General features: G+C 36.7%; 1 protein-coding gene across 4 annotated transcripts in view; it reads left to right on the forward strand.

The window, feature by feature from the left end:
* The window catches only part of RFX3 (regulatory factor X3), a 346,378-nt gene that overhangs the window by 166,630 nt on the left and 166,454 nt on the right, over positions 1–13,294 (forward strand). The gene's annotated exons all lie outside the window — the stretch shown is intronic.

The raw sequence follows: 13,294 nt of genomic DNA on the forward strand, positions 1-13,294 counted from the left end.
CCTCTCAGCTGCCGCCCCTGACCTGGGGCGTGGGCTAGCTCCTCCCGGCTGCCGCCCCTTGCCTGGGGGGGGGCGGCGGCGTGGATAGCTCCTCCCACTGCTGCCCCTGACCTAGGACGTGGCGTAGCCCCTCTTTGCCACCGCCTCTGACCTCGGACGAGGGGTAGCTCCTCTTGGCCGCCGCCCCTGACCTCAGACACGGGGTAGCTCCTCCCAGCCACAGCCCCTGGCCTCAGATGTGGGGTAGCTCCTCTCGGCCACACTTGTGCGCCTTCGCAGCCGCCTGCACTTGACATCCTGGAATGTGAAGTCAAGTGGGCCTTAGAAAGCATCACTACGAACAAAGCTAGTGGAGGTGATGGAACTCCAGTTGAGCTATTCAAATCCTGGAAGATGATGCTGTGAAAGTGCTGCACTCAATATGCCAGTAAATTTGGAAGACTCAGCAGTGGCCACAGGACTGGAAAAGGTCAGTTTTCATTCTAATCCCAAAGAAAGGCAATGCCAAAGAATGATCAAACTACCACACAATTGTACTCATCTCACACGCTAGAAAAGTAATGCTCAAAATTCTCCAAGCCAGGCTTCAGCAATACGTGAACCGTGAACTTCCAGATGTTCAAGCTGGTTTTAGAAAAGGCAGAGAAACCAGAGATCAAATTGCCAACATCCGCTGGATCATCAAAACAGCAAGAGAGTACCAGAAAAATATGTATTTCTGCTTTATTGACTATGCCAAAGCCTTTGACTCTGTGGATCACAAGAAACTGTGGAAAATTCTTCAAGAGATGGGAATACCAGACCACCTGACCTGCCTCTTGAGAAACCTATATGCAGGTCAGGAAGCAACAGTTAGAACTGGACATGGAACAACATACTGGTTCTAGATAGGAAAAGGAGTATGTCAAGGCTGTATATTGTCACCCTGCTTATTTAACTTATATGCAGAGTACATCATGAGAAATGCTGGGCTGGAGGAAGCACAAGCTGGAATCAAGATTGCTGGGAGAAATGTCAATAACCTCAGATATGCAGATGACACCACCCTTATGGCAGAAAGTGAAGAGGAACTAAAAAGCCTCTTGATGAAAGTGAAAGAAGAGAGTAAAAAGGTTGGCTTAAAGCTCAACATTCAGAAAACAAAGATCATGGCATCTGGTCCCTTCACTTCATGGGAAATAAATAGGGAAACAATGTCAGACTTTGTTTTTTGGGCTCCAAAATCACTGCAGATGGTGACTGCAGCCATGAAATTAAAAGACTCTTACTCCTTGAAAGAAAAGTTATAACCAACCTAGATAGCGTATTCAAAAGCAGAGACAACCTTTTTTGGACCTTTGCCAACAAAGGTCCGTCTAGTCAAGGCTATGGTTTTTCCAGTGGTCATGTATGGATGTGAGAGTTGGACTGTGAAAAAAGCTGAGTGCTGAAGAATTGATGCTTTTGAACTGTGGTGTTGGAGAAGACTCTTGAGAGTCCCTTGGACTGCAAGGAGATCCAACCAGTCCATTCTAAAGGAGATCAGTCCTGGGTGTTCTTTGGAAGGAATGATGCTAAAGCTGAAACTCCAGTACTTTGGCCACCTCATGCGAAGAGTTGACTCATTGGAAAAGACTCTGATGCTGGAGGGATTAGGGGCAGGAGGAGAAGGGGACGCCAGAGGATGCGATGGCTGGATCGCATCAACGACCCGATGGACGTGAGTTTGAGTGAACTCCGGGAGTTGGTGATGGAGAGGGAAGCCTGGAGTGCTGTGATTCATGGGGTCACAAAGAGTCGGACACAACTGAGCGACTGAACTGAACTGAACTGAATCATTATTTTCTGAGTTTCTGATGAGACTGAGTAGGCCATTGATTACAATCCTCTGTTTATGACTGTTGGTAACATAATTATTCTATGCAAAACCTTTTTATTACTAGCTTTTCTGTTATTGTGCTGATTTTCAAGGCTTTGTTCCGACATTGTGGTTCACTAAGGTGTTTGTTTCATTGATGTGGTAGATATTTATACACTTAAAACTTATTTTCCAATCATTTCATAGAGGTTTCAGAGATTGTATTTCTTTAGTTATTTATTTTAGTTAGATATTAAAAATAACAAAGCAAAAGACCATCAGGGAACACTATCTAGGAAAAAAAAATATGATCTACAGAAGCTAGTGTAATAAACAAAACCCATACTCTTTTGTCAGTATGAAAATAGAGTCCTGAAAGTGCTAATTGATCTCAGTAGACAGTTTATTTCACACGTGGAAAATGTTTTTGAATTTTGAGCTTCAATTAGATTCATACCTTTGTTTTGGTTCGTAATACTTGAAATTAGTATTGAAGGAATGCAGTTTTTGTTGTTACACTTCAATAAAGCAATGGTGGTGGTGGTTTAGTTGCTAAGTCATGGCCACCTCTTGAATCTTGGTGGACTAAAGTCCACCAGACTCCTCTGTTCATGGGATTTCCCAGACAAGGATACTGGAGTGTGTTACCATTTCCTTCTCCAGGGGATCTTCCTGACCTAGGGATTGAACCCATGTTTCCCTTGTCTCCTGCATTGCAGGCAGATTTTTTACCTGCTGAGCCATTGTGGAAGCCCCTATAAAGCAATAATACTGCCTCAAATATTAGAGATATAGACTGAAGGAACAGCGACTAGAATTTGATCTTAGAAGGTGTGAGTAAGTCAGAATTCTAGTTCTGCCACAATAAGCTACATGGTATTGAGCTCATTTTAACCACCCTATGGTTTAGTCTCCATGGCTGTATCATAAAACCTCACTGGACAAATATTGATTGAACATCTGTAACGTTCTACTGGCATATAAAAAACTTTAAAGTTAGGTCAAAGAGATGGACAGTTGACCAGAAGATGACATAGAGAACGGTGATGGCTGAAGTTTATAGAGAGAGCTATAGGAAAAACAAAGAAACAAACACATAATATAATTTGGAGGTCAATCAGTTGATGCGAGGGGGCAATTGTGGGAAACTTCTTGAAGAAAATATCACCCAGCCTTAGTTTGCTTATTTTAAAATAGATAATTCACCCAGAGTTGTTATTAGAATCAAATGAGAAAATCTTTGTGATGTGGCTTTATAAACTGCAAAGCATTTTGCAGATATGAGGACAAATTACTGGTTCATTTACCAGACGCTGCTAAGAACTGGAGGTTAGAAAATGATTATAAAGAGCAGTACTCCTGAAAGTGTGATATATGGATAATTTCTTAGGAATCCATTCTGTGTATATGTGTTCATTTAGATAATGTTTGTAATAAAAGTGTGAATGTAGTCAAGATTATCTTAATTTATGCATTATAACTGAAAATGCCTTTCAATTTCAGTGTGTTTTCATATGTATTTAAAATTCTTTGGTGCCAGGAGATTGGATTGCTATAATTTTTGAGACTAATGAGGAATAGAATCAACCTTAATATGAAAATGATCAAGGATAAATGATACTACAAGATAGATTGAATGCAAAAGAAGGTTTATCATAATATTTGGCCCCACGGCTATCATTGTTTATGCCTTGGTTTATGTTTATATGTTTTAATAATATTTTATTGAACACTTGAAGTCTGTAATCATCATCCCCAGGAAGCATGGTTAGTCCCCAAACCAAAATTAAGGCTTTCTGTTCTACACTCTCCTAGACCCTTGTACCTTCCCCTCACAGATCATTTCATTGCTGTGAAATGATTTTCATTTTAACTGATTTATGTGATTAGTGTCTTTCCCCAAAACTGTATCTTAAGTTGATGATCCAGACACCATATCTTCTTTTTTTTAATTTAATTTTATTTTTAAACTTTACATAATGCTCCCACTATAGTACAACCTAGCATACCTTATCTGCCTGACACATAATAAGTACTCAATAAATGTTTATTGAATTAATTAGTGAACTAGGTAATACTGAAGTGCATTCTAAACTAAGTGGCTGAAGATACTTAATTACATGTTCAGAGTTAAGTGTGCACACACACATACTCTAGTTTTTAAACACTATAATTTTTTGAATAGTATAAATGGTCTGTCTCAGATGTATCCAAAGCAGAACTTCTACACCCTGTATTTGTACAAGATTTATTAGAGTAAGAGAAAGATATGTTACAATAGCTGCTTATATTTTTTACTAAAAATAGGAAATATAGCAAATTAGTAATTACTTACATCTACCACATGTATAAATGAGGCATCCTAAAGGAAGAGGAGGGGGTAATGGTAGCCCCCCATCTTTTGAAAAATATTTTATTTATTTATTTTTCTTGAAATATAGTTGATGTACAATATTGTAGTTTCAAGTATATACCATAGGGATCTGACATTTAAATTCATCACAAAATGATCACCACAGTAAGTCTGGTAAACATCTGTCAACATAAAAGGTTATTACAATATTAGTGACCGTATTCACTAAGCTGTATGTTACATCCCCATGCTGTATTTATTTTGTAATCTTAAATTTTCCCCTCTTAATCTCCTTCACCTATTTCACCCTTCTATTCACCCCTTTTCCCCCTTTTGCAGCCATTGTTTTTTCCTCTGTATCTGTGAGTCTATATCTGTTTTATTTGCTTTGTGTTTTAGGCTCCACATATAAGTGAAGTCATACAGTATTTGTCTTTGCTTGACTTATTTCATTTAGCATAATACTCTAGAGATCTATTTATGTTATTGCAAATGGCAAGAATTCGTTTGTTTTATGGCTGAATAATAATCCTTACATACACACATAACATATATATATATACCCCATCTTCTTTTATTCACTCATCAGTGGACAATTAGATTGCTTCCATATCTTGGCTATTGTAAATAATGCTGTAGTTAGCATAGGGGTTTTTGTTTTCCTCATATAAATACCCAGAAGTAGAATTGCTAGATCATATGGTGGTTCTGTTTTTAACTATCTGAAGACCATCCATAGTGTTTTCCGTGGTGGCTGCACCAGTGTACATTCCCAGCGACAGTGCACACCTGTTCCCTTTATCCACATCCTCACCGGTATTTGTATTGGTTGTGTTTTTGATAATTTGTATTCCCCTGATAATTAGTGATGTTGAGTATCCTTTTATGTGTCTCTTGGCCATCGGTATGGTTTCTTTGGAAATAAGTCTATTCAGACCCTCTGACCCTTTTTTAAATTGCATTATTTATTTATTTTTTTCTGAAACTGAGTTGTAAGAGTTCTTTATATATTTTGGATGTTGACCCTTTAGCAGATGCATCATTTGAAAACACCTTTGCCCATTCAGTATGTTGCCTTTTCATTTTATTGATGGTTTCCTTCACTGCAAAAGCTTTTTTGTTTGACATAACCCCATTTGTTTTACTTTGCTTTTGTTGCCCTTGCCTGAGGAGACAAATCAGAAAAATAATACTAAGACTGATGTCAGATAGTGTACTGTTTGTATATTCTTCTAGAAGTTTTGTAGTTTCATGTCGTACATTTAAGTCTTTAATTTATTTTGAGTTTATTATTATATGTGGTATGAGAGAATTCTTTTGCATGTAGTTTTCCAGTTTTCCCAACACCATTTATTGAACAGATTATTCTTTCCCCATTGTGTATTCTTAGTGCTCTTGTCAAGGCTTGGGTGACCATATAAGCATGGATTTATCCCTGAACTCTGTCTCATTGGTCTGTATGTCTGTTTCTGTGCCAGTACTAGTCTGTTTTGATTGCTGTAGCTTTATAGTATAGATTTGCATCAAGGAGCATGATTCCTCCAGCTTTATTGTCTTTCTCAAGATTGATTTGTCTATTCTGGGTCTTTTGTGGTTCATACAAAAGTTAATATTATTTGTTGTATTTTTCTGTCGCTCATCTGTGTCTGACTCTTTGAGTCCCCATGAACCACAGCACGCCAGGCCTCCCTGTCCATCACCAACTCCAAGAGTCCACCCAAACCCATGTCCATTGAGTCGTTGATGCCATCCAACCATCTTATCCTCTGTTGTCCCCTCCTCCTCCTTCCCTTAGTCTTTCCCAGCATCAGGGTCTTTTCCAATGAGCCAGCTCTTCACATCAGGTGGCCAAAGTATTGGAGTTTCAGCTCCAACATCAGTCCCTCCAGTGAACACCGAGGACTGATCTCCTTTAGAATGGACTGGTTGGATCTCCTTGTAGTCCAAGGAACTCCCAAGACTCTTCTCCAACACCATAGTTCAAAAGCATCAATTCTTTAGCGCTCAGCTTTCCTTATAGTCCAAGTCTCACATCCATACATGACCACTGGAAAAACCATAACCTTGACTAGGCAGACCTGTGTTGACAAAGTAATGTCTCTGCTTTTTAAAATGCTGTCTAGGTTGGTCATAACTTTCCTTCCAAGGAGCAAGCGTCTTTTAATTTCATGGCGCAATCACTATCTGCAGTGATTTTGGAGCCCAGAAAAATGAAATCAGCCACTGTTTCCCCATCTATTTGCCATGAAGTGGTGGGACTGGATGCCATGACCTTGGTTTTCTGAATGTTGAGCTTTAAGCCAACTTTTTCACTCTCCTCTTTTACTTTCATCAAGAGGCTCTTTAGTTATTCTTCACTTTCTGCCTTAAGGGTGGTATCATCTGCATATCTGAGGTTATTGATATTTCTCCCAGCAATCTTGATTCCAGGTTGTGCTTCCTCCAGCCCAGGGTTTCTCATAATGTACTCTGCATATAAGTTAAATAAGCAGGGTGACAATGTACAGCCTTTGACGTACTCCTTTTCCTTTTTGGAACCAGTCTGTTGTTCCATGTCTAGTTCTAACTGTTGCTTCCTGACCTGCATATAGGTTTCTCAAGAGGCAGGTCCGGTGGTCTGGTATTCCCATCTCTTGAAGAATTTTCCAGTTTATTGTGATCCACACAGCCAAAGGCTTTGGCATAGTCAATAAAGCAGAAATAAATATTTCTCTGGTACTCTCTTCCTTTTTTGATGATCCAGCGGATGTTGGCAATTTGATCTCTGGTCCCTCTGCCTTTTCTAAAACCAGCTTGAACATCTGGAATTTCACAGTTCACGTATTGATAAAGCCTGGATTGGAGAATTTTATTCTATTTTTATGAATACCTTTGGCATTTTGGTGAGTCCATTGAATCTGTAGATTGATTTGAGTGGTATGAATATTTTAACAATACTGATTCTTCCATTTCATTAGTATATCCTTTCATTTCTTTGTATCTTCAGTTTCTCTCATCAGTGTCTTAGAGTTTTCAGAGTCGTCTTTCACTGTCTTGCTTATGTTTGTTTTTAGATATTTTATTCTTTTTGATGCAGTTTTAAGAATCTATCAGAAAAAGAATTATTGATACATAAAAATGAACCTAGTTCCAAATGTTTATTGGTTGAGTCTTTTGGCCTTTCTGCTTAAGTTTCTAAATATAGTATCCATGGAAAGAGACAAACCCAGGATCTTCCTACTCCACCACCTCTCCCATCTCTCCCCTTCAGTTACTTTTGCATTTTCTGTTTCCAGTAAGGTGAATTAATAGATTATATCGTTTAGTTTTAATTAAACTCACTTTATAATGTGGAAAGGCAGCTTAAAAGTTTTCTAATACACAGCCTATGGATTGAAGATAGTACTAATACTGCAAGCAGAATCAAGATGGCAGAATAAGTGCTCCTCTGATTCTTTGACAGTCATGTAAAGAATGTCTGTTTAGAAAGGCACTATCAAATTCTACATACTGAGAATATTTTTGATATACAGATTTATGTCCATTATCTTTAGTGATGAACACCTCACCTAAGTACATATGCCATTTGATTAGCTAATGAAGTGCTTCAATTAACAGGACACTTCATTATTTGATCTTTAGTTTTTTATTTTATAATTCCTATTTTTCTGTATTTTTGTAAAGTATATACTTCTAAACATGTATGTAATTTACAAGTAATTTTTTAAGTAAAAGAGGAACATGATTTTAAAAGTTTGCAAACTACTGAACTAATATCTTACTTACCATGCTAACACTTTCTGTGAAGAAGGTTCTATTTACACACAATAAAATCCATTTAAATGTACAGTTTAATGACTTTCGCCAAACATGTATTTTTGTATAAACACTATTGCACTCAAAATATAGAACATTTCATCACCCCATATAGTTCCATCTTTCCTCTTTGCTCTCAGTTGTTTTCCTCGCCCATTTCCAGTTTCAGAAAAGTACTGATCTGCTATTATTTAGATTGTTTTGTCTTTTCTAGAATTTCAAATAAAACTTCACAACATATACTCCTTTATTTTGTGTTTCTTTTACTCAATGTAATGTTTTGGAGGTTCATCCATGATTTTTCGTCTCTCAGTGCTTCATTCTTTTTCATTCATGAATAACATTCTATCATAACAATATATTACGCTTGTTTATTCACTTACCTACTGTTGAGCATTTGGTTTGTTTTCTGTTTTGAACATTCATACATTGCTTTTGTTTGAACATGTGTTTTTATTTTTCTTGTGTGAATACCTAGGAGTGGATTTGTTGGGTCATACAGTATGTGTTTGTTTAACCTTATAAGCAACTGCCCTACTGTTTTCCAAAATGTTAATATGCCCACCAGCAGTGTGTGAGTTCTAGTCGCTTGACATCCTTACCAAAGAGTTATCAGTGGTTTCAGTTTTAGCCGTATCAGTGAGTTATAAAGTGGTATTTCACTATAGTTTTAGTTTGCATTTCTCTGATAATAATGTTGAACATCTTTTGTGCTTATTGGCAACTATATATATCTTAATAGTTTATTAACTATGGGTAGTTTAATTTTCTTCCATTTATACTTTTATTTAAATCGGTAAGTACCTCATCTGTGTCTAATAGATTTTTAAAATACACTTAGATGAGTTCAAGTAATTTTTTTTAATTTTAAGTTAAAGCCTAACTTATTAAGAAAAGAGAAAATTTAATAATGATAAATTAACTTAGGTCAAGTTTATGTTTTCAGTAAGAAATAAATAGAATTATACAAAAATAAAAAGACATGAGATGTTTTATTTAATTTTAGATATCCTCTTATCAGCTCATATTAAGAAATGTGAGAACTTACGAGTAGATGGTATGCTAATTGTAATAATACTGTGTGGTTGCAGTGTACTATGGGCAGAGCTAGAGAAGATCAATAAGCTACTGTACGGTGAGGTCTTACTCACTGGGGCTCAGAATCAAGGTAGAACGGTAGACACAGGATTGACCGTGAAAGTGTAATAATGTTATGTTTTGTGGGAGCACAGAAGAAACTGACTGCTCTTTGATCTTGACTGGCATATAATGCCTTCAAAGTGCAAGTGACAGCTTTCAATAGAGATTAATAGTAACCTTAATTTTCAGAACTTTCTATTTGGACATAAGATTTTTAACATTCAGGTAGTATTTTAGTGACTCTCCATAGAGAGCATAAATAAGTATTAGTCACCAAGGCTCATTGCTTTTATCATAGAGATTAGTGGTTCTCATCAGTTCAGTTCAGTCGCTCAGTCGTGTCCAACTCTTTGTGACCCCATGGACTGCAGCACGCCAGGCTTCCCTGTCCATCACCAACTCCTGGAGCTTGCTCAAACTCAGTCCATTGAGTCAGTGATGCCATCCAACAGTCTCATCCTCTGTCATCTCCTTCTGCCTTCAATCTTTGCCAGCATCAGAGTCTTTTCCAATGAGTCAGTTCTTCGCATCAGGTGGCCAAAGTATCAGAGCTTCAACTTCAGCATCAGTCCTTGCAATGAATATTAAGGACTGATAATGGTTCTAACACACGTACTGTAAATATTGTGGATAATATTTATGGGATGGATAACTTTTTTGTTTTAATTTTGTTTATGAACCTTGAATCATGACCATGATAAATTACATAATTGTTGTTAATGCTAATTTGAAGATTGTGGAGCTGAAAGAGATCTTAAATATTATATAGTCCTGTGGGTTTTATTTTTAATCTGTATCTTTAAAAAATTTAATTCATGACAAAATAAACATAACATTAAATTTACCATCATAATCATTTTAAGTGTACAGTTCAGTAGTGTTAAGTAGATTCACATTGTTGTACAACCAGTCTCAAGAACTCTTTTCATCTTGCAAAAACTGAAACTCTTCCCCTGGTTACCTCTATTTTACTTTTTGTCTCTGATTTTGACTACTCTAGGCATTTCATATAAGAGGAATCATACAGTATTTGCCTTTTTGTGATTGGCTTATTTCACTTAGCATGATGTCCTCCAGGTTCGTCTATGTTGTGGCATTAATCAGAATTCCTTCCTTTATAAGACTAATACTCCATTGATGTATACATCTCATTTTGTTTATCCATTCATCTGTTGAGACATTTGAGTTGCTTCCATTTTTTGACTGGTTGTGAATAGTGCTGCTATAAACGTGAGTATGCAAGTGTTTCTTTGAGACACTGCTTTTAATCCCTTTTAGGTATATACCCAGGAGTGGAATTGCAGGATCATGTGGTACATTCTACTTTTATTTTATTTTATTTTTTTTCTACTTTTATTTTTTTTGAGGAACTGACATACCGTTTTCCACGCTGGCTGTACTATTTTACACTTCTTCCAACAGTACACAAAGGCCCTAGTTCTCCACATCCTCATCAACACTTGTTATTTTCTCATTTTTTCAGTAGTGCATATTCTAAAAAGTAGAAGGTGTTTACCTGTATATTTAAAAGTCATTTTCCTTTCTCTTTCTTCTCCTAGTCTTCCTCCCTGCCCTTCTTTCCTCTTCACTTACTCCTTACTTTCTTTCTCTCTCCTGTTTCCTCTTCTTCCTAGCAAATAGGTCTGTATGTAAAACTGCTCTTCATAGAACTGCTTTGAAGGAATGGGACTGGGAAACCTACAGCTTCATCTTTGCTCGCTCCACTTCTTCCTGAAGTGGCAAGGAGGAGAACGGAAAAGATAAGACATTGATCTGTTTCACATTTTTATTTTAAGTTTGAGGAAACTGAGGTCCAGAGAAATGAAGTGACTTGGCCTCAGCTACACAGAAAATTAAGACTAGAATTCCTAATCCTCTTTTAATAGTTTCTGAAGCTATAGAGATCAAAGAAATATTGAGAGATCTCTGATAATTTTTTTCTGAGTAAGATTGTGAATTATCTTTCTCAGGTTTATCTATTCTGTAGCATAAAATTTTCTGAAGTGTAGAATGTATATTCTATTGAGCTTTTAAATGGTCCAAGATGATAAAATGGACTTCAAGTGGTTATAAGAAACAGATTTAAGAAAACATTGAATCACAGAGTGAGGGGGTTATTCCCTCTTCCATTGTCTGTCACTCAGTTGTAATCAGCAAGGTCAGTTGGGTGCAGGATACCTGTAATACTTCACAAACATTTGCTGATCTTTCTCCACTCCCATGTACATACTTTTGAAAAAAGAGCAGGATTCAGACTCAAAGATAATAGGCAGCAGTAGCTGGCTCGTATTAAATGACTCTTTTAATATCATTTACTTTTAGTGTATTGTAATAATGAACGTTGGAAGGTATTAGTATTCTAGTTCTTGTGTTTAAAACAGTTTTTCAAGAAATTTTACAAGTGGGGAATTTAAAGAAACTGTTGACTATTTGAAAGACAGGTGGTACAATAAAATGGCATATATGTTATCTTCGTTTGGGTACTAAAGAAACAAACTTGAATATGAAGATTTCAGTGCAAGTCATTTATTTCATGGGTGATCCCTGGAAATGCCAGCAGGTTATTGGGAAAATGAGACAGTGAAGGGATTTTATCTAACAGATATTATTATACAAGTTACAACTGTAGGTAATTAGAGATGATCACACTGGGACAGTCTGGGAACCAGTGTTATGTCACATCTCAAGAGTTACTTCACCTGAGGGCAAAGGAAGCCTAGGGTATTTATATAGACTCCTGTTCTTCATTGGCCAGTCACAGGTAAGGGTTAACTTCCTGACATTTATGGCTGATGTGCAAGTGGGCAAATAGGGTGCTAAAGTTCTGATAAAATCTCTCAGATGCTGTAATGTAAAGCTAGACAAGTGTACATTGAAGTGGTATGGGTGAGTGTGTATGGCCTTGGGGTATACAACTTTTGCTACATGTGCATTAGAAGAATAGCTACCTTCGGTAATTTCTATTGTGACTGAACATTTTCAGAGAAAATGTCTTGAAACTGAAAAGGAAACTTTTTTTCATATTCAACATAGCCCTTCTAGTTCCTACTTACGTTTATCTTCTTATCCTTTTCTCAGTGGGCAGAATACTGGAGTTCTATTTGTATATTATTTTATCTAGTTGAATAAAGACTGTTATTAGTTCCCACACCAGTCTTTTGTTCCCTACTAACCCACATTATTTTAGGCTTTCTTTGTTAAGTCATTTAGTAATTTATATTACTTGTTCCTGGACTTTCTGCAACTTCTCTCATTTTAAGTTGATGAGCCTATTTTCCGTAACTGCTTTTTCAAGAAAACACATTTATCAAAGTCTTATATAATTTAAATTTCTGGCCACGTGTAAAACTTCATAGTTTATTAATAATTTATCATCATTTGAATGGTAATTTAAATTTTAGTTATGCACATTACTGAAATTATCCCCAAAGTTATAGCATATCTATATCAATTATTTGATAGTTATTATAATGTTATCATAAGTTATTATAATGGAAACAAGGAGCAACAGTTAGAACTGGACATGGAAAAACAGACTGGTTCCATTCGGGAAAGGAGTACGTCAAGGCTGTATATTGTCACCCTGCTTATTTAACTTATATACAGAGTACATCATGAGAAATGCTGGAGTAGATGAAGCACATGTTGGAATCAAGATTGCCAGGAGAAATATCCATAACCTGATATATGCAGATGACGCCACCCTTATGGCTGAATGCGAAGAAGAACTAAAGAGCCTCTTGATGAAAGTGAAAGAGGAGAGTAAAAAAGTTGGCTTAAAACTCAACATTCAGAAAACTAAGATCATGGTGTCTGGTCCCATCACTTCATGGCAAATAGATGGGGAAACAATGGAAACAGTGAGAGACTTTATTTTTTTAGGGCTCCCAAATCACAGCTGATGGTGACTGCAGCCATGAAATTAAAAGACGCTTGCTCCTTGGAAGAAAAGTTATGACCAACCTAGACAGCATATTAAAAAGCAGAGACATTACTTTGCCAACAAAGGTCCGTCTAGTCAAAGCTGTGGTTTTTCCAGTAGTCATGTTGGCAAAACTAATACAATTATGTAACGTTAAAAAATAAAATTAAATTAAAAAAAAAAAAGAAAAGAAAACTGAGCTCTAAAGAATTGATGCTTTTGAACTGTAGTATTGGAGAAAACTCTT

This window comes from Bubalus kerabau, chromosome 4 (genome assembly GCF_029407905.1).
Source record: "Bubalus kerabau isolate K-KA32 ecotype Philippines breed swamp buffalo chromosome 4, PCC_UOA_SB_1v2, whole genome shotgun sequence".
NCBI lineage: Eukaryota > Metazoa > Chordata > Mammalia > Artiodactyla > Bovidae > Bubalus > Bubalus kerabau.